The following is a 21,562-nucleotide window of genomic DNA, read 5'->3' as shown; positions in this document are numbered from 1 at the left end:
CTGACTACAGACTCCTATGAACACAGATGTTATGAAACAACAGTGATATTGCAGTGATAGCTCAAGTAGTTGGGGTTTAGCCACCCATGTAAGAGTCCTACTTTGAATTCCTGGCTCGTTGCTTCAGCTTGGACCAGCCCTGGCCGTTGTAGACTTCTGGGAAATTAACTATCAGAGTTGTCTTTGTCTCTATTTTATTATGTTCTCTCTCTTAAGTAAATATATAAATAAAAATTTTAAAATATTTAAAAATGTTTTGTTGGACCTCTTCAATTAAGTTATCTTCAATACATTTAATATATTATCAAATGGAACTTTGAAAATGTAATAATAGTTATATGATTATGTTGATATGGGAAAAATTTTTGTTAGAACTTGCTTGGGGATTACAGAGGAAGTTCATTAATAGTTTCAGTTGTTATTTTAGAGGTTTTTTTTTAAGATTTATTTATTTATTTGAAAGTCAGAGTTACACACAGAGAGGAGAGGCAGAGAGAGAGAGAGAGAGAGAGGTCTTCTATCTGATGGTTCACTTTCCAGATGGCCGCAGTGGCTGGAGCTGCGCCGATCAGGAGCGAGGAGCCTCTTCCGGGTCTCCCATGTGGGTGCAGGGGCCCAAGGACTTGCGCCATCTTCTGCTATCCCAGGCCATAGCAGAGAGCTGGACAGGAAGTGGAGCAGCCAGGTCTTGAACTGGTGTCTATATGGGTTGCTGGTGCTTCAGGCCAGGGCGTTTACCCACTGTGCCACAGTGCCAGCACCGTTATTTTAGTGTTTTAAAAATGGCTTTTGTTATGAAATTTCAGGTCTACATCAAAATTGAGGGGAAGGTACAGAGATTTCCCATACACCCCAGGTCCCCCGCAAGCATAGACTCTTCCCTTGGCTACATCCCCCAGCAGAGAGGTGTGCTCCTCACCAACACTGAACCTGCATTGATGTGTCATTCTCACTCAGACTCCACAGTTCATGTAGAGATTCAGTCTTGGTGTTGAACACTCTGTGGGTTTAGAAAAATTTAAAATGATCTCTATTGGCCTTTAGAGTGTCGAGTAACTGCATTGCCTTAAGAGTCTTCTGTGTTCTACCAATTTAGCCCCACTTCCCCCATCCACTGGCAGCCAGTAATTATATTTACTATTTCCATAGCTTTGCCTTCTCCAGTGTGCCATTTGCTTGCAATCATATAGTGAAGAGAGGGAGGAGATGTACAATTTGGGACATGCTCAGGCTGACTTGCCCCAAATGGTAGAGTTAGAAATGTGCCAGGGGATTCCAATTCAATCCCATCAAGGTGGCATGTACCAATGCCATCTCACTAGTCCAAGTGATCAACTTCAATTCACAATTGATCACACTGATAGGTCTAAGAGTCAAAGGGATCACATAAACAAGACTAGTGTCTGCAAATAATAATTGAATAAAAAAGGGAGAGAACGATCCAACATGGGAAGTGGGATACACAGCAGACTCGTAGAAAGGCAGATGTCCTAAACAGCACTCTGGCCTTGGAATCAGCCCTTAAGGCATTCGGATCTGGCTGCAGAGCCTATGAGAATATTTTAGGCATGGAAAGCCAAGATACTCTGGCGAAAAACAAACAAACAAAAAACTAAATGAAAGGTCTCTGTGAGTGAGATCCCAGTGGATAGAACGGGCCATCAAAGAAGGAGGTACCTTTCTCTGAAGGGAGGAGAGAACTTCCACTTTGACTATGACCTTGTCTAAATAAGATCGATGTCCACAAACTCAAAAGGCTTCCATAGCCTTGGCAACACATGACTAGAGCCTAGGGAGATTACTGATGTCATAAACAAGAGTGTCAATTTGTTAAGTCAACAACAGGAGTCACTGTGCACGTACTCCTCATGCAGGATCTCTGTCCTTAATGTGTTGTTCAATGTGAATTAATACTATAACTAGTTCTCAAACAGTATTTTACACTTTGTGTTTCTGTGTGGGTGCAAACTGTTGAAATCTTAGTATATGCTAAATTGATCTTCTGTATATAAAGATAATTGAAAATGAATCTTGATGCAAATGGAATGGGAGAGGGAGCGGGAGTTGTGAGGGTTGCGGGTGGGAGGGAAGGTATGGGCAGGGGAAGCCACTGTAAACCACAAGCTGTACTTTGGAAATTTATATTTACTAAATAAAAGTTAAAAAAATCATACAGTGTGTAGTGTTCTCAGTAACATGCTTAATCTTCGTTTGTGTCTTTTCATTGCTTGTGAACTCGTTAAATAAATTCAACAAATGCATGAAGTCCGCAGGTGCATAGGCTTTTTTCCTGGCTTTTTTGGAGCATATTGCAGTTTTTCCTTTCACAGTTTGGATATTTTCTAACACATGGAAGTTTGGGATTGTGTAGTAAGAATTTGAGTATGTAGTTTTTCTTTTTGCACCTGTATATTTTGGATCAATGTAGATAATGTCCAGAGACTAAAAAATTAACCCAGAATTCCTGGTAATTTCCCTTAAACTATTTCTTGAGCGAAAGAAAAGTATGTTACATTTTAGAGTAATTCCAATCACACTGTTTTAGTAAAACACATTTTTGTGATGGAAATGTTAAATTTAACAACTAATTTCTCCCAGATCACTTTGCAATACATGTAAATAAATAGAACCATCTCTAATATTAAAGTGTTCTTAGAAATAAGTTTTGGCTTGAAAATTTTGAAAACCACTTATTTGAAAATGCTTACCTATTCTTAAAGATTTGGTATTTTCATTTTTTTTTGTTTCCTCAAGGTTTGACAAAAGTCTTTGAGATCTGAGTTTCTCAGTAATTGTGAAAAATCTGATTTGATCTTAATCTATGGCTAGTATCTGGATACAGAGTCATTACATAAATAGGGGCCCTGGAAAAGGAGTGCTTCTGGGAAGAAGTCCAAGGCTGAGCCACTTGATAGTACACAGTAATACCTATCCTCATATTTTCCAGAAAGAAGAGACATTAAATGTGAGAAAACCAAGTGAAACTGCTCAACATTACTGTCATTCAATAGGAAACTTTTTACCACATATTTATCTTTTTAAAATAAGGAGTATTTTTTTAAATAAAACTAGGATTCTCCATATACACAATATTTGAGATATTTAAAAATATTCTGTTATTTTCAAAATCTAGTACTGGTAAACTTCAAATATTGATTTTACACAAACTATATCAACATTTAATCATCAACTTTATTCTTTCTCCCTCAAAGACTTATAATAAGCATACATTAATATTCTGCTTTCTCAAATGGAAAAAATTTGTTAAATTTATGTTTTTAATTCAGTGATTCCTTGGCCTTCAGGGTAAGAGAGATAATGAAGATTTTAGGAATAAGAGGTAAAAAGATTTCTACATGATGAATTGCACACTAAAGTTTGTGTAAACCTGTATGCAAAACCTTCTAGAAAAATCTGAGGTGAGCTATACTTAGAAAATGACCTGGACAGCACTGCAGAATGAAATTGGTATAGAATGCTCCACCTCATAAATGCAACTTGTGTTTAAAGCCAGAGAAAGGCAGTGACACATGGAAACAGCCTAATTGGCTGTAGTTGGCATTTGTTTTAAATCGACATAGTCTGATCATTTGGCAGCCTGTGATTGGCTGAAGCTCTCCTGCTGTGACTGGTTCAAACTCTATTGGTTTGTAACGTGGTGTCTATACTAATTTATAATTTATTTACACATTAAGTTAGGGTATAGTCCCTAAATATGAAGGCTGCTGGGGTCAGATCTAATCATACAAATATGGAGGCAGATTCAGGTCAAATTTAACCCATTCTGATACAACATATGTAATATTTAAAAATATTCTCCATGGTATGTTTAAAATAAAATGAAACTGACCCACCGAAATGAGTAAACATTTCTGTGTTTAAGTTGCATCTTAATCTTTTCTAAAATGTAATTTTAGGGAGTGTCACATTTATTTAAGATAAATTTTGAATTGTAGGAAACAATTCTAATGTTCCTTAAGGAGATTCATATCTACTTGTAATTTATTTCTATTTGCAGTATCTTTTGTTACTTGCCTTTGTCTCATATTCAGTCCTCTTACATTTAATGTTTATATCTTCATGTTTGTATACTTAGGCATCTCTGTTGATAGCAGCTCGTAAAAAGTTTGCCTATATTGCCAAATAAAATAGAGGTTAGTGAGAAGCCATTTTACTATTGGCATATGCACTGGAAAGTGCAAGCTCAGTTTGGAGATTTTGTTCTTAACCTCAGTAGCATACTATTGAAAATATTTCAGAATATTTTTAAGACATGTTATTATAGCACAATTTTATATTTAGAGAAAATATTTGACAGAAATAGCACAAAGAGTTCCAGAGTATACTTTAACTAATGTCCATTATTATTAACATCTTACATCATGGTGATAACACTATCATACTTATTGACCTAATGTGATATGTTATTATTAAATTTAAAAAGAAACATTGTCATTTCCTACGTTTTTCCTTTTTTTGACAGGCAGAGTTAATGAGAGAGAGAGACTGAGAGAAGGGTCTTCCTTTTCCATTGGTTCACCCCCAAAATGGCTGCTACGGCCGGCGCGCTGTGCTGATCCGAAGCCAGGAGCCAGGTGCTTCCTCCTGGTCTTCCGTGCTGGTACAGGGCCCAAGCACTTGGGCCATCCTCCACTTTCCTTCCGGGCCACAGCAGAGAGCTGGCCTGGAAGAGGTGCAACGGGGACAGAATCCGGCGCCCCAATCAGGACTAGAACCCTGGATGCCGGAGCCACAGGCAGAGGATTAGCCTAGTGAGCCATGGCACCAGCCAATTCCCTACGTTTTTCCCTGGTGTCCTTTTGTTCTCTTCCAAGATGCCGCCAGAGTGCCATATTCATTACAGACAACATCTCGTGTCTAGGTTCCTCTTGCCTCTGATAAATTTTGCAGATTTTCTTTGGCATTGATCATGAGTTTTGAGGAGTCAAGTATTTTGGAGAATTTGCTGTCATCAGGATTTATCTGACGTTTTCCTCATGATTGGAATGGGATTATGAGATTTGAGGCGCGAGAACACAGAATCAAAGCATCATTTTCATCACATCAGGGTCACACAATACCAGTGGGATTTGTTACTGATATTAACCTTTGTCATCCAGCTGAAGTAGGTTTTGTCAGGTTTCTGAACTGTGCAGTTAGACTTCAGTGCTTCCCCATTCTTTCCTACACCTTTTGCACAGAAATTCCTGTGAAGAGAACGTACTTAAAGAATGCTAACCTGCAGTCCCTGACTTTGAAGGGAGAATAGATCCATTGGAATTCTCCCTCAAGGGGTTCTGTCAGTTCTTCCCATTAACTCATTTAGTCATTTATCTTAGTATGAATCATGCATGCTCATTTTATACTTTGGGTTATAACTGAACACTTAATTTATTGTTTTGCTCAAAATGTTGCAGCACTGGGCATCAGGAGTAATTTCAGTTGGCTCCTGCTTCCCTTTGACATAACGTCAGTGCAAGTTTCTGTTTTGGCGGGTGTCCATACCTTCTAGCACAATGCCATGTTCTAAACTCATTGTGTATATGTCCTGCCTCAATCCCTAGCCTCTCAGAATTTCTAGATTTGGCTCCTAGGTGCACCGTTCGCTGTAGGGCATCTTTTTCTCTAGGCTTTGTCAGCCATCAGTATTATACATGACATTTTACATGAATATACATACTCATAAACATGTATATACATACTCATAAGCATTTTATAGGGAATCATCTGACTTCACGGTAAGCTAAACGTGAACTCAATTACGTCTCCAACTCTAATTCATCATCACATGCTTGTTTGAAGATTTCTCCCTTGCTAATCTACAACTTCCCAGTTCGCTAGAGAAAAACTAACTGATGTTATAATCTACCACCCATTATTTACCCGTTTCCAGTACCAGAATTTCTAGCCCATACCCCAGTGAACACCTTTACCATGTGGAGTATATTTATGTAGTATGTGTTATGCTCGCATTCGCTTTCTCACTTTCTGATAGCATTTATGATTTATCCATGTCTTACATGACTTGATATTTGCATTGCTTAATAGTATCTCACTGCATGGATGTTTATCACTCATTAAGGGTTATTACACTAGTCCATTTTCCACTGCTTCAAAATACCTGAGACTTGATACTTAAAGAAAAAGTTTTATTTAGCTCACAGTGTTGGAGGCTGTAAGTAAAATAATCAGTAAATCTTTAAAAGACTTTTTCTTGCACATGCCTCTGATAATTATGAACAAAATTTGATTCACCTTCCAAAACTGATACAGGATAATTACTTTTTAACCAATCCTCTGCTAGCAGGAAAACCTCATTTTAGTAATCAATCATGTCAAAATTACCAACTTCTTCTTTTTTTTTTTTTTTTTTTTTTTTTTTTTTTTTTTTTTTGACAGGCAGAGTGGACAGTGAGAGAGAGAGACAGAGAGAGAAAGGTCTTCCTTTGCCGTTGGTTCACCCTCCAATGGCCGCCGCTGCAGCCGGCGCACCGCGCTGATCCTGGCAGGAGCCAGGAGCCAGGTGCTTTTCCTGGTCTCCCATGGGGTGCAGGGCCCAAGCACCTGGGCCATCCTCCACTGCACTCCCTGGCCATAGCAGAGAGCTGGCCTGGAAGAGGGGCAACCGGGACAGAATCCGGCGCCCCAACCGGGACTAGAACCCGGTGTGCCGGCGCCGCAAGGTGGAGGATTAGCCTATTGAGCCACGGCGCCGGCAAAATTACCAACTTCTTAATTCTATAATGATGAATCTCTAAGCATCTCGCCATTTCAGTAATGTTTAAATTTTTTGGTTTTAATTCATAAATAATAGTTGTGTTTGAGATACAATATGAGGATTTGATGCATGTTTTCAATGTGAAATAATGAACTCATCATCTCCCATATTATGATTTTTGTAGTGGTGAAAATTCTTAAACATTTAAAATCTCTTCAGCAATTTTATTGCCTTTTGATTAATAGAACAGATTTAATGTAGTTCATAAATACAATTCTAATAATAAAATTATCCCTTCCCCCATTCTTTTAATTTTTAAGGTAAAATATTTTAAATTTACTTTTTTAATCAAAGGCTTCAATGCTCCACTGAACAGAGTTCAACTAGTAAAAAGTAGTAAAAAGTAAAAAAGCTGTTCTGCAGAATTATAGACAAGGGATATAAACAATAATCAAAAGATAAGTTTTACTCAAACCGTAATTTCTTTATACTCTGTATCTTAACTACCACAAGTAAGAGAAAACATGTGATATTTGTCTTTTTGGGTCTGGATTATTTCACTAGGCATAATGATCTCCAGCTCAATCCATTTCATTGTAAAATAATTGCTTTTTTTGGGAATTGAGTAATATTACGTGTATATATGCTACCTTTTCTTACCCAGTCATCAGCTGGAGTACATTTAGGTTGATTCCATATCTTAACTCTAGTGATTTGAGTTTCAGTAAACATGGAATAAAGGTAACTTTTTCATATTCTGATTTTGTTTGATTTGGGGAGAGGATAGCTGGATCATATGGAACATCTATTTTTAATTTTCCTGAGGAATCTCCAGTATCGCTTCCAGGATGGTTGTACCAGTTTACATTCCTACCAACCGTGTATTATGATATAGTGGTTTTTGGATGATGACCATACTAACTGGAGTGAGGTGGTACCTCATTGTAGTTTTTATTTGAATTTCCCTGATGGCTAGTGATCCTGAGTAGTTTTTCATGTATCTGTTGGCTATTTGTCTATCATGCGTGTCCCTGTCCTTTGCCATTTGTTAACCAGCAAGTTTGTTTAGTTTCTTGAGCTCCTTATATATTCGCTATATTAATCCTTTATTGGATTCATAATTTGCAAGTAACTTCTCCCATTCAGTTGGTTCCCTCTTTGAAAGTTTCCGTTGCAGTACAGAACCTTCTCTCTTAATGTAATACAACTTGTCTATTTTTTATATTATTGCCCGTGCTTCTGGAGTCTTATCTAAGAAATCTTTGCTGATACCACTAACATGCAACGTTTCCCCTATGTTTCCTCTAGTAATTTGTTGATTTCAGGTCTTAAGTTTAGATCCTTCATCCATGTTGAGTTGATTTTTGTATAGGGTATAATTTAGATGTGTCGTTTCATACTTCTGCATGTGGAGATCCAATTTTCTCAACCCTATTTGTTGTAAGAGACTGTCTTTTTCCCAGGAAGTGATTTTATCTTGTTTGTCAAAGATTAGTTTGTAGGTGCGTGGGTTAATTTCTTGGTTTTCAGTTCTGTTTCACTTGTCTACTTGTCTTTTTTTTTCTTTTTTTTAAGATTTGTTTATGTATTTGAAAGGCAGTTAGAGAAAGAGAGCCAGAGGGAGAGGAAGAGAGAGAAAGAAACACAGAAATCCTCCATGCAGTAATTCACTCCCCAAATGGCCAAAATGCCCAAAATGGCCAGGTCAAAACCAGAAGTTTGATCTGAGTCTCCCGCATTGGTGCAGGGGCCCAGGTACTTCATCCATCATCCCCTGCTTTCCCAGGTGCATTAGCAGGGAGCTGGATCAGAAGGGGAGCATCCGGGACTGGAACAGGTACCCAAATGGGATGCTGGTGCTACAGACAGGATCTTAACCAGGTACACCATAGCGCCAGTCCGCAATGTGTTTATTTTCATACCATTGCCAGGCTGTTTTAACTTCAAAAACCCTGTAGTATGTCTTGAAATCTGTTTTTTTTTTTTTTTTTTAAGATTTATTTATGTATTTGAAAGGCAGAGAGGCAGAGGGAGGGAGCAAAGGAGGGAGGTCTTCCATCCACTGGTTCACCCTGCAGATGGCCTCAATGACTAGACCTGGGCTGATCTGAAACCAGGGTCCTGGAGCTTCTTCTGGGTTCCCCTTGTGGCTGCAGGGGACCAAAGACTTGGGCCATCTTCTGCTGTTTTCCCAAGCAATAGCATAGCGCTGGATTGGAAGTGGAGCAGCTGGGACTCAAATCAGTGCCCATATGTGATTCTGGCACTGCATGTGGCGGCTTTATCCAGTAAGCCACAGCACAGACCAGCAATTTGTATCTCTTTAGGTTCTTTTTCTTGCCTAATGGCTTGACTAAATCTTCCAGGACTATATTGAATAGTGAGATTGGGTATCCTTGTCTGGTTCCAGATCTTAGTGGAAATGCTTCCAGCTTTTTCCCACTCAATATGATGCAGGCTGTGGTTTGTCATATATTAACTTAATTGTGTTGGATGTGTGTTCTTTCTGTACCCAATTTTTAACAGTTCTTCTTTATCACAGAAGGATGTTGTATACAATCAAATGCTTTCTTTGCATCTTTTGAAACAGTCATGACTGGCGCCGCAGCTCAATAGGCTAATCCTCCACCTGCGGCGCCGGCACCCCAGTTCTAGTCCTGGTCGGGGCGCTGGATTGTATCCCGCTTGCTCCTCTTCCAGTCCAGCTCTCTGCTGTGGCCCAGGAGTGTAGTGGAGGATGGCCCAGGTCCTTGGGCTCTGCACCTGCATGGGAGACCAGGAGAAGCACCTGGCTCCTGGCTTCGGATCAGTGCGTTGCGCAGGCTGCAGCATGCCAGCCACAGTGGCCATTGGGGGGCGAACCAACGGCAAAAGGAAGACCTTTCTCTCTCTCTCTCTCTCACAGTCCACTCTGCCTGTCAAAAAAAAAATCATATGGTTTTTATCCTTCATTGTCTTCATTTGGTGTATCATGTTTATTGATTTGTGTGTTGAACTTCACATCCCTGGGATAAGTCATACTTGGTCTATGTGGATGAATTTTTATGTTTAATTTTTAATTAGTTTTTAACAGATTCAATGTGGTTTGTTGATACAATTCTAAGAATATAATAATACTCCCTTCTCTCCCTCCTACCCTCCTTTCTTTTTTAGTTTTTAAAATAACATGTTGTAAATAAACATTTCAGTAAAAAAGCTTATTGTTTCACCCAATAAGCTTAACAAATAAAAAGATTCTAATTTAGTTGGAATATAGATAAGACTAAACAATAGATAAGACTAAATAATAAGACTAAAAACAATCTTTTTGATTTGTTGTTGAATGTGATTTGCTACTATTTTGTTGAGGATTTTTGCATCTGTGTTCATCAAGGATATTGCCCTATAGTTCTCTTTTCATTGTTGCTGTTTTATAAGTAAATTAGTCTGGTGGTTTGGTGGCGGGAAGAGAGGGAAGCAGTCCTTCACGAAGCAGAGTGGATGCCCTCCCCACTAAACACTGCACAATTCCCCAAGCTGGACTCAGAGCCAGCTGGGACCATGGAATTCCTACTCAATAACTTTGAACAGCCCTTATCTTGACAGTTAAGTAATTTTTTTATACTATTTCTATTTGTTGAGTTCTTTACTTAGTGTAGTTAATTTTATGTGCATTAGGTTAATTGAAAACATATTTTAGTAAAAAATAAGAATGGAGGCCAGCGTTATGGCTCACTAGGCTAATCCTCCACCTGTGGTGCCGGCACTCCGGGTTCTAGTCCCAGTTGGGGTGCCAGATTCTGTCCTGGTTGCTCCTCTTCCAGTCCAGCTCTCTGCTGTGGCCTGGGAAGGCAGTGCAGGATGGCCCAAGTGCTTGGGCCTTGCACCCACATGGGAGACCAGGAGGAAGAGCCTGGCTCCTGGCTTCAGATCAGTGCAGCGCTGGTTGTAGCAGCCGTTGTGGGGGTGAACCAACGGAAAAGGAAGACCTTTCTCTCTGTCTCTTTCTCTCACTGTCTGTCAAAAAAAGAAATAAGAATGGAGATAGAAGAGGAAACAGGAAAAAGGGTGGGGTTGCAGTGAGAGGAGTCACTACATTCCTAAAGTATTTATGAAATGTATGAAGTTTGCATAACTTAAAAGGATTCTGGGAAAAAATAATTTTTTGTCCTTACAAGTCACACACACACACACACAAAGATCTGTGGCACTGGCCACTGTAGCCTCAGTTCAACTTCCCCAGAGAGAAGTGTGCTGAGCACTGGAGTTGGTGGCCTGCTACCAGCTGCCGTGTGTCTGTTCAGTCTTCTTGATGTCTATGCAGTCTCTCTTCTATTTTGTCCATTTTCCACTGAAAATCTCTCTCAGTTCACTGGGAACATGGTCCTCCCTTTGTTTTACTGGCATCTTTTTGTGGCTTGAAATCACTGCATCTTCTCACTATTCAGGGATGTTGGATTCCCTTCTAGCAATTTTAAAATATATAATGAATTTTTTTATTGTACTGTCTCTTTAGGTTTGAGATTAGTCTGTTCTTTCCTTTATTTCATGGCAAGAAAATATAAATCTTAAAAGATTTTGGTCAGTGCTGTGGCTCACTTGGCTAATCCTCTGCATGCGGCGCCGGCACTGTGGGTTCTAGTCCCGGTTGGGGTGTTGGTTCTGTCCCGGTTGCTCCTCTTCCAGTGCAGCTCTCTGCTGTGGCCCAGGAGGAAGCACTGGCCATGGCAGCCATTTTGGGGGGTGAACCAATGGAAGGAAGACCTTTGTCTCTGTCTCTCTCTCTCTCTAACTCTGCCTGTCCAAAAAAAAAAAAAAAAAAAAAAAAGAAGACTCATTTAAATTAAATTTGACCAGAGTATTAGGAAATTAATTTAAAAAAAATTATCTTTAGTTTTGACAATGGTTATCTTTGAAATTTTGAAGTGTGTGCCTGACAAAGACTAATAATCAACATTTGTTTAGCTACCTCCCAGTTGTCTAAATTTCTTTTCTGTCTGCTGAAGTCTTGTTTTTAAATCCTAAATTAAAAATTACCTTCATTACTTCATAAGAAATACTTGGCATTTAAATGTTTGTTTAGCTGTGTGCATCCATTACTGTTTGCTTTTCCCTGTTTTTACATTTCACACATTGATTTTAAGAAGCATGCCATTTTAAAGTTTCTTTTGTAATGTTTCATTTTAAATTTTCTTTAGGTTTAAGTATATTTGAATAGGTCTTTTTATCTGGCTCATTTTTTTTTCTTCTTTTGACAGGCAGAGCGGACATGAGAGAGAGAGAGAGAGAAAGGTCTTGCTTTTGCCGTGGTTCACCCTCCAATGGCCGCTGTGGCCGGCGCACTGCGCTGATCCGAAGCCAGGGGCCAGGTGCTTCTCCTGGTCTCCCATGGGGTGCAGGGCCCAAGCACTTGGGCCATCCTCCACTGCACTCCCTGGCCACAGCAGAGAGCTGGCCTGGAAGAGGGGCAACCGGGATAGAATCCGGTGCCCCGACCGGGACTATAACCCGGTGTGCTGGCGCCGCAAGGTGGAGGATTAGCCTAGTGAGCCGCGGCGCCGGCCTATCTGGCTCATTCTTGAAAGAAACTTGTGCCTGTATGCACTGAAGATAATATTTAATCCATTCTGGCTGCTGTTTTGATCTTTTAGAGATCATGCTTAGTTCAAATTTTTAAGTAAGTGAGCTTTCCTTGCTATGTAAATTTTAAGGTTTAGTTTATTTTCATTTCCTGCAGTTAACCTGTTATTTTTTTCCTACCAGCAAATCGTTATCCTTCTTTTCAGTTTATTCCCTGTATTTCATAGTGTTTGTTTAATATATCCTTTCTACTTGTCTGTGTGATTTTGGAAATTTGTTTTACCTTTTGATTTTAGAATTCTCTTTGACCTATGTTCTTTGTGCTCCACTGATGTTCTTCAAAATTTTAACATAAACTATATATATTAAATGTTTTAGTTGGGATATTTGACTCTTCCAAACAGCATTTGTCATTTCAGTCTTTGATTCTTTGCTCATTGAAAAAAAAAAAAGTTTATTTGGAAGGCAAAAAGAGAAGTAGGGAGGGAAGAAGATATCTTCCATTGCTGGTTTACTCTCCAACCCAAAATGCTAGCAATAGCTGGAGCTGGGCTATGCTTAAGCAAAGGAGCCAGGATAGCCATCCGGGTCCCCTATATGGGTGGCCAGTACTTAAGTACTTAGATTATTGTCTGTTGGCTTTTTGAGAATGCGTTTTCAGGTAGTGGAAAGGAAAATGGAGGTGGGACTCAATCCTAGGCACTGAGATTAGAGATATGGGCATGTTAAGTGGAGACTCAACTCCTACACCACATCATCCGCCCATCCCCACTCACTTTTGTTCTTACCCTTTTTTTAATGTTTGAAAATACTAAGCATCATGACTATATATCCCAAATTAATGATTTTAATATGTAAAATCTTTGCTTCTGTTTCTTGTGGTTAGTTGTAGGTACTTACTTAAATAGTATTTGGGAGAAGCTGATAAATTCATGCATACACATTGCCTTTTTGATACTAGCTATGTTTACTTCTAACATGTTTTTTCTAATTTAAGAAAATAAGCTATCTATATAGTTGTCCTCATCCAACCAACTCTTCACAAAAGTGAAAGAATTAATAAAATTCTGATTGTGTTAGTAGAACTCTGACACTGTCTTTCAACAAAGCTCAGTCTTGAATGGTTTGGATTCCCACTTCTCACATTTCAACTCTGATTACCTCCCCGTCTTCATTACAAAGTGATATTCCTGTACCTCATTGGAATCTTGTTTTTTGTGTGCATGTTCTTATGGTCTGCAGTCATTTCATAGTCTCATTTTTTGTTTCCTAAGCTTTCCTACCTCTTCCATTACACTCTCATCAAAAGCATTGCTGTCCTATTATGTAAATGGATCACTGCTTTAGCTTCTGGTGATGAAGCAAATATCTACATATGCATTTACCTACTCATAAACTTAATAGAAGTATTTAGGAATGAACTCATTTATATTTTTGTCATTACTAATTGCTTTCCTTTATTTCACTGTTTTTGAGATAACATGTTTTTAAGTTATGTTACAATCAAAGACTTCGGGCTACACTAAAGTGCTCAATTAATAAAAATAAAAAGACAAAAGTCAACAGGGATATAGCAAGATCTATAAATAATAATTATGTGAAAAGATGTAAATTCCATACATATAAATTTCATATACAGTACATTTTTTGATAACTGATGTTTGGTTTGTTTTTTTACTCAATTTTGTCCCACTCTCATATTTGCTTCCATTGTACCTTCATCCCCAATCTATACACATCTACATCCATTCGTATTGTATTCATTGTTTCTTTATGAGATGGCTAATATGGGAACTGCAAAATGTTCTCAAGTTGAAGCATAGAAATATGACTTCTTTAAGAATTAAATTTCAGCAACAAAAGCCTTTTTTATTTCCTATTTTCCATTGCAAAAACTTACAAAAATTGATGTAAAAGAAGATATATGGCTCATATTCAATTATGTTAAAACTTGGTACTGCTGCACAGCTAAATCTACTCTCCATGGTGCTACAATACAAGGGCCTTTGGATATTTCCTTGGCATTTGGCAGAGAGAAAGTAATTTCTTACTGAGAGCTATCTAAGTCCATTTTTATTATTTTGAAGTCCTTCATTTCTCATGCTATCAAAATTTCTTCAGAAGCAGCAGCTGCTGTTTTTAAAACTGTATTACTGCATTACTATGGTGTCCTTATTTAGTTATATTATTTCCCTTATATATGAACAATGAAATGAGAATTTCATATATCTTGGTCCTCCAGCATATGCTCTTATAGAAACTAATATTCACAATACTAGGAAAATTAGAATTAATCAAATTTTAAGAGGTACACATTCCATTAGTCTGAAAGCTTCGTAAGAGCTGAGAACCATCATTATTTTTTCTCCACTTTTATCCACAGACATTGGGATAATGCATGGCACATTATTCATTTCTATTCTCTTTCACATTCTCTCTCCTTTTTGAATAAATTAACAAATAAGAAAGAGAAACAAGCAAAAAAAATACAGGTGTAAGAACTAAATATAAAATTAGAATCTTGATTTTTATAAATAAATAAAATATACTAACCTTATTAGGAGTTTGGCAAATAAATATAAATAGAAAGGCACTCATTTGATTCCACCCAGCAGTAATTAGCTTGAAGAGTTGTTAAAAGTGATGAACACTCGAAAGGTTAATCTGTGTTTTGGGGCAGTCTCTTACGCCTTTATATACTAAAACTTTATAAATAAAGTTAACAGATTTAAACATAATAGTGCCTCTGCATCTTCATGGGAACTTCATTATTTTTGCTTACTAAATTTTTACTCCAAATCACAATGCAAATTTTTTTTCACTTAAAAGTACAAAATGTCTTCTTGTCACTATACCTAACGTAATTTTGTATGAAAAAATACTTATTAGATTAGCTAAATAATGGGTCAAGTAATAGAGGGAAAAATCTATTTACTGTTAAGCATTTCTAAGAAGAAACTATATTAAGATAATGAGATATAAGTATCACTTATATAAGGTGCACCTCTCATTTTTAGAATCTTCATGAATAATTTAAAACTATATTCCTGTAATAGTGATGTGAAATCATTATATTGTTAAAACATTAAATAGCAATGCCAATTTGTTACTATTACTTAGGTTCAATAGATAAGCAATTGATTGGAAATGATGCAATTGCTTTGAAACAAAAATAAACACAGTTTTAAATTTTTAGATTACATATAGAAATATTTATTAATTTTGCAAAATAGAAGAAGTTAGCATTGTGAGTTTAACCTATGGATATCATTGCCAAAATAGAAAATTCAATACACAGTGATTTTGAAACTTAAAATATAGCAAAGCAAAACAAAGGAGTTCATTTTAAATCATTACACTGGAAAAGAAGAGAATTTAGGATTTCTTTAACCAGATTTTTATTCAGTAATTGGCAATTTTCTTGTGTAAAACATTTGAATTGTAAATAATTATTGAAATAATTGAGACATAAATTAGATGATATGCACTTTATTATGGCATTGTATTCCTGTAAATAAGTTCCTGTGACTATTTACAGCAATAGACTGACTTTATATTCCACTTTGGGAATGGTGTGTATAAGAGAAGGAGAATAAAAATACAGATTTGCTGATCAGATCATGAAAGATGTCTCATTGACTTAAGGCAAATTTAAGAAAAGATTTAAGTTAGTAAGTCTGGAGTGTAGATTTCTTGTGTAAATATTAAAAGCAACAATGAGTAGAGGATGCTAACAAACTCAAGTGTCTAGTGTTATCTTTGTGTCCAGTTTTAGAATTGGAGAAGAACATTACTCCTCCATTTTTATGAAGAGGTTCCCTATCCTTTCTGCTTATGGAGACAGATATCACCTGCTGCCTCGGTGGGAAGCTGAAGTCAGAAGCCACATCTGGGACTCAAACTGAAGCACTCCTTGCAAATCATGAGCATCTTAATTACTAGGCTAAATGCCCACTACCCAAATAAGAAATTATTTCACATGAGGTTTGCAATATATAAAAATTAGTCTAAATTATGTGTAACAATATTGGTAGTAGAATGCATTGTATCATAATGCCAAACAATATATGCAGGTATTTAGCCAATCTGTGAATAATATAAGCTTTTATTTAAATAATATAATAATAAAAATAGTAATATAACCTTTTATTTAAAATAGCGGTATACACCAAGTTTCTGGGCTTTGAGAACATGTAGTCTACCCAGGAGGGAGCTGACATTGGTTGCTATTCACATGACCCTCAAATAAGATGATGAAATGAGTAAGGGGATGGACAAATAATGGGTGAAATAGCAGCTGATACTGTGAGAAAAATGCATGAAGCATCAAGTTTCCTGCTATCCACCACCACCAGCACCATAATCAGCAAAAGCCTTGGAGATATTATGCCAAAGTCTATGAGGGAAAAGTGTAATAAGCTAAGAAAATAAAAATTGATAGGACAGAGCCGGCGCCATGGCTCAATAGGCTAATCCTCCACCTTGCGGCGCCGGCACACCGGGTTCTAGTCCCGGTTGGGGCGCCGGATTCTGTCCCGGTTGCCCCTCTTCCAGGCCAGCTCTCTGCTATGGCCAGGGAGTGCAGTGGAGGATGGCCCAGGTGCTTGGGCCCTGCACCCCATGGGAGACCAGGAAAAGCACCTGGCTCCTGGCTCCTGCCAGGATCAGCGCGGTGCGCCGGCTGCAGCGGCGGCCATTGGAGGGTGAACCAGCGGCAAAGGAAGACCTTTCTCTCTGTCTCTCTCTCTCACTGTCCACTCTGCCTGTCAAAAAAAAAAAAAAAAAAAAAAAAAAAAAAAAAAAAAAAAAAATTGATAGGACAGATTAGTTTTTTATTCATTTAAAATGTTATCTATATAGAGTGCAAAAATGCACGAGTGAAATTGACATCTTGAGATCTGCTTATTGTTTAGAGCCCTGTCTATACTTCTGTGGGACAGTGCTCCTTCTACTTTCTACTTGTTAAATTATTTTTCTGTAAAGGATTAAGCCTGTGAGTTTAAAGTAAACTGAAAGTATGTTAGTGTAAAAATGGAAAAAAGGAAGGAGGAGGAAGATTGCTGAGGACATATGAAGTATCATTGTGGTCTTGAGACTGTACATTCAAAATACATGAAATCTGTTTTCTTTATAAAAGTAATTAAATATGTACTCTGAAAATCTTTAGTTTCAGAAAGGGAACCTATTTTTATTTTTCAATGATACAAATTTTTTTTTTTTTTTTGATAGGCAGAGTTAGAGAAAGGTCTTCCTTCCATTGGTTCACTCGCCTAATGGCCTCTACAGCCAGCGCACTGTGCCGATCCAAAGCCAGGAGCCAGGTGCTTCCTCCTGGTCTCCCATGTGGGTGCAAGGCCCAAGCACTTGGGCCATCCTCCACTGCCTTCCTGGGCCACAGCAGAGAGCTGGACTGGAAGAGGAGCAACCAGGACAGAACCGGCGCCCCAAATGGGACTAGAACCCAGGGTACCAGTGTCGCAGGTGGAGGATTAGCCTAGTGAGCCACGGCACCTGCCCCGATACATATTCTTAATATTCTTCTAAACAAGTTTGCTGTTAATGTGCAGTAGAAAATGAATATAAAAATAAAATGGATATACTCTATATTTAAGAAATTAGACTGGGCATCCTTGAAATTTAAAAATGATTATAATTGTACACACCATTAATTGCCCTTGCTTAAAAAGAAATTTAATACAGGATAGAGATCTTGAGATAATCTTTCAAAAAACATAAAACTGATAAATACTGAAAAAATGATATCTTATTTTGCATCTAATTTTCCTTAAAACTTGAATAAATATTTAAACCAATTTTTTACTTTTTCACACTCATCATTTGATCAGGACATAAAATAATCATTTAGCAGCAAACTCATATTTTATTTACCGAAAGAAACTTGCCTCCTGGAAAGTTAATGGAACTGGCTTTGGAAGTTTTGAAATGTAGTGTTGTAGTTTGTTTATGATTCAAACTTCAGTTTCCATTAACAACAATCTGATCTACGCTTTTAATATACTGAGAACTGGAATAAATTCTGACCTGCTTGGTTAGAAGGAAATGAGTTGGATTCCCAGATCCATTGAATAGTCAAGGTTCAAAAGCACAAGAATAATGAGTCTGGAAATACCAAGATGTTGGTAAGAGATGTATTTGCATTGCTGTGAAGCAGCACAGTCAAGTGGAAATACACACAAGGAAAGTAAGCCCAGAGTTTGAAACTTCTCATACCTTCTAAGATGTGCATGCCTAAGAACTACATAAAGACATTGTGATCTCAAGCAAAGGATCTTAGTAAGAAACTATACGTTTATTTTGTTAGATTAAAAAAATCATAGAATGTTTATTCATTCGTGAGCTTTCTATCTTAAAAAATGACCTATTTCAATTCATATAGGTGGCTACATAGTAGCAAAAATTTCCATGTCTAATGTTGAAACCTATTTAGGTAGTTCTGGACCACTTAGGGACAATATGTATTAACTTAATAACATTAATAATGATATGTTATTCCCATGCTGAATTTTCATGTACTTTAGTAACGTTGGTCATGAGATGGGTGTTTGTATGTATTAGGACTCCAGGTGTTTATAAATATGATTAAAACATGAGATAAATAAAGTGGAAGTAAGCATGCCTGGTTAATTCTTCTCATAAGAGTCTGTAAATAGGCAGAACATGTTACCGACTGCTTCTTTTGTCAGATTTCCGCCTGGAATGTGTGGTTTTGAGGCTTCTGTCATGAATGTAACCCTTATTGCCTACATGGCTGCTGAGCTCTGTCTTGATGCAGGCCCGTCTGCAGAGAAGGGTGGAGGGTGGGGAACGCTGCACTGTCCACATTGAGTCTTCCCTACAGCGTGTCTCTCAGGATTTCCATGCAAAAAAGCGTTGAAACTGTTCACACATCCACAGATAATTGCAAGGCAGCCTGGGAAATGAAATGCAATATTATTCAGCTGGGCACATTGCTGAGAATGTTGTTAGGGAAAAAAGAACATGGAATTTGGCAGATTTTTATCATCTGTCATAGTTTTATAATGTTTTCATCTCTCTCCTCTTCCCCTGCTTCACTTCTCCATCTCTCTTCCCTTGTCTCTCTCCTGTATCACTTTCTTGACAGGAAAAGAAATAGACATTCAACTTCCAGTTGATTGACTCAGAATCACACACAAGTATACTTACTCCAAATTCTGTGTCTTTTAAGATTATGTATCATCTCATTTAAGGTGTCACATCAGGTTATTTGAAGTTAAAAAATCTTTGTTTTTAGGTTATATTTGCAAATTTATTAGAACAAAAAGTTGACCAGTGTCTTGTATATAAAAGGCACTGTTCTGTCCTGTGACAGAAAAATAAAATGGAATGTATGGTTTAGGAAAATTTGTGTGAATTCCAAGGGTCGGAGGGAATCCGTGAAAGCATCAGTAAGAGGCACATACCTTGGACTCCTTAGGACTTTGAGACAGTGTGAGTGATAGAGTGAGGCATTGGAGAGTGGATGATAATTCTGAGGTCTTGAGTGATTCTAGGTCTTAGGCAGTTTCCTGGAAGAAACACAGCACAATGGAGTACATAGTAAGGTGCACATGAAGGTACCCGGATGGCTGCACAGTCGTGGACGTACACCTGAGTTAACAGACCTACCGAAATTACCATTTGCAAGAAGGCTCCAAATAGAAGTTTGATTGTGAGTTGTTTCAGTGTCCTAGAAACATCACTTCCTTGTTTGCAGGCATGTGAACACTTTTCTGAGCCCAATTTATTCTTCACAAAGTAGCAACCAGGTGGTACTGAGAGAAGAGTGCTAAAGACATGATAGCAAGATGCTTAGAGTCCTGTGTGAGCAACATTTCCTAATGCCTTGATTGAATGGGTCCTGGAAGATTGGGAAAAGATGCATTTACCTTATTTGGGGTATATTTTTCAGTTTGAGGAGCTGAAGTTGTTTGGTAAAGACCAGATGCTCCTAGTTAGTCTTCAAATTACATTTGAAATAAAATGTTAATTTTGCTAGAAATATCAAATTATACCTTTCCTACTGTCATTCTATCCAGCAGAAGTCTTTCTCTTCATTTACCATCCATTTGGCGATCATAATTTCTAATGGTATATCAACATTTTTGTAGCTGTCTCATCCATGTTTTTGCATCCATACTACATATGCATCTGTGTTGTGAGTTTTTGATTTAAAGCCATGGTATAGTAATAATTTATCCATTTCTACAGTGCTCAGCTTATAGCCTGCAGATAGCAAGTAACATTGCTATTTTTTAATGACATTCAAAATAAATGATACTGGCAAGTGGAATACTTTTAAGAAAATAATAGCTGATTGATGACCGGGAATTTCTTTTGTGGAAATGGGAAAATACATTTTTGGAAAAAGAAGTCTGTTTTGTGAGGGGACCAATAATTGTTGAGAATAAGAGAATATGCTCAGATAAATGATCAAAAGAAGAGGATCATATTTGAAAATTTCCTGAAAACATTATTAGAAACTCAAGGAAAATGAATTGTGAAGTTACTTCACAATGATATCAAAATATGAACATTTATGAGCAATATGGAATCAACACGGTAACACAGTCTCTGAAAGATTGTGACTTTGAAATAGGCCATGAAGGAAACCTGCTGTCCTTGAGACTTAAGGGAAAACAGGGCCTTGCTAATTTGGATTTAAGTCTGGTGACTTAATCTATCATGGTAGGACGCTGGGGGAGTCAAATGAGTTGATGTCTGAAAATTTAACAAACTTAATTAAACATGGATTTTTTTTAAAGTCAAAAAAGATCATGAGAGGGTAATCAGATTGATATTATAAGACATTTAAAAAAATTTTTTAGTAGCTGGAACCTAAATTCAGTCTGGATTAATAAGTAAAGCAGCAGCTATAACTCTGAGTCTTGTACCCCAATAAGCCACTCTCTCTGGAAGCCAGAAAGTTCTTCACTAATTCATAACTGCAAATATGACCTCTGCCTTGGAGATGAAAAGTAAAACCAAGCCTTCCTAGCATTGCCTCTGCAAATCCTGTCACCTTACCTCCCCTGCCCTCTCATTCTCTTGGGCAGTCTCAGAATCAGAGTGGCTTTCTTGTTTGTTGATCACACTTGCTAAATCTCCTCTCTCTGTCTCCATGCCTCTTGGTCTAGTCACTCCAGGGTGACCCTGAACCCATGCTACTCTTAAGTCAAATATCTTGCCAATGCACCTCCCAAACAGACTGCAGTTTTGATTCCAGGTCTCCACAGTGTGTACTGTGATGCTCACTGTACATAGCCT

This window comes from Oryctolagus cuniculus, chromosome 14, assembly GCF_964237555.1.
Source record: "Oryctolagus cuniculus chromosome 14, mOryCun1.1, whole genome shotgun sequence".
Lineage (NCBI taxonomy): Eukaryota > Metazoa > Chordata > Mammalia > Lagomorpha > Leporidae > Oryctolagus > Oryctolagus cuniculus.
The sequence above is the reverse complement of the archived record's forward strand: the minus strand, read 5'-3'. Positions refer to the sequence as shown.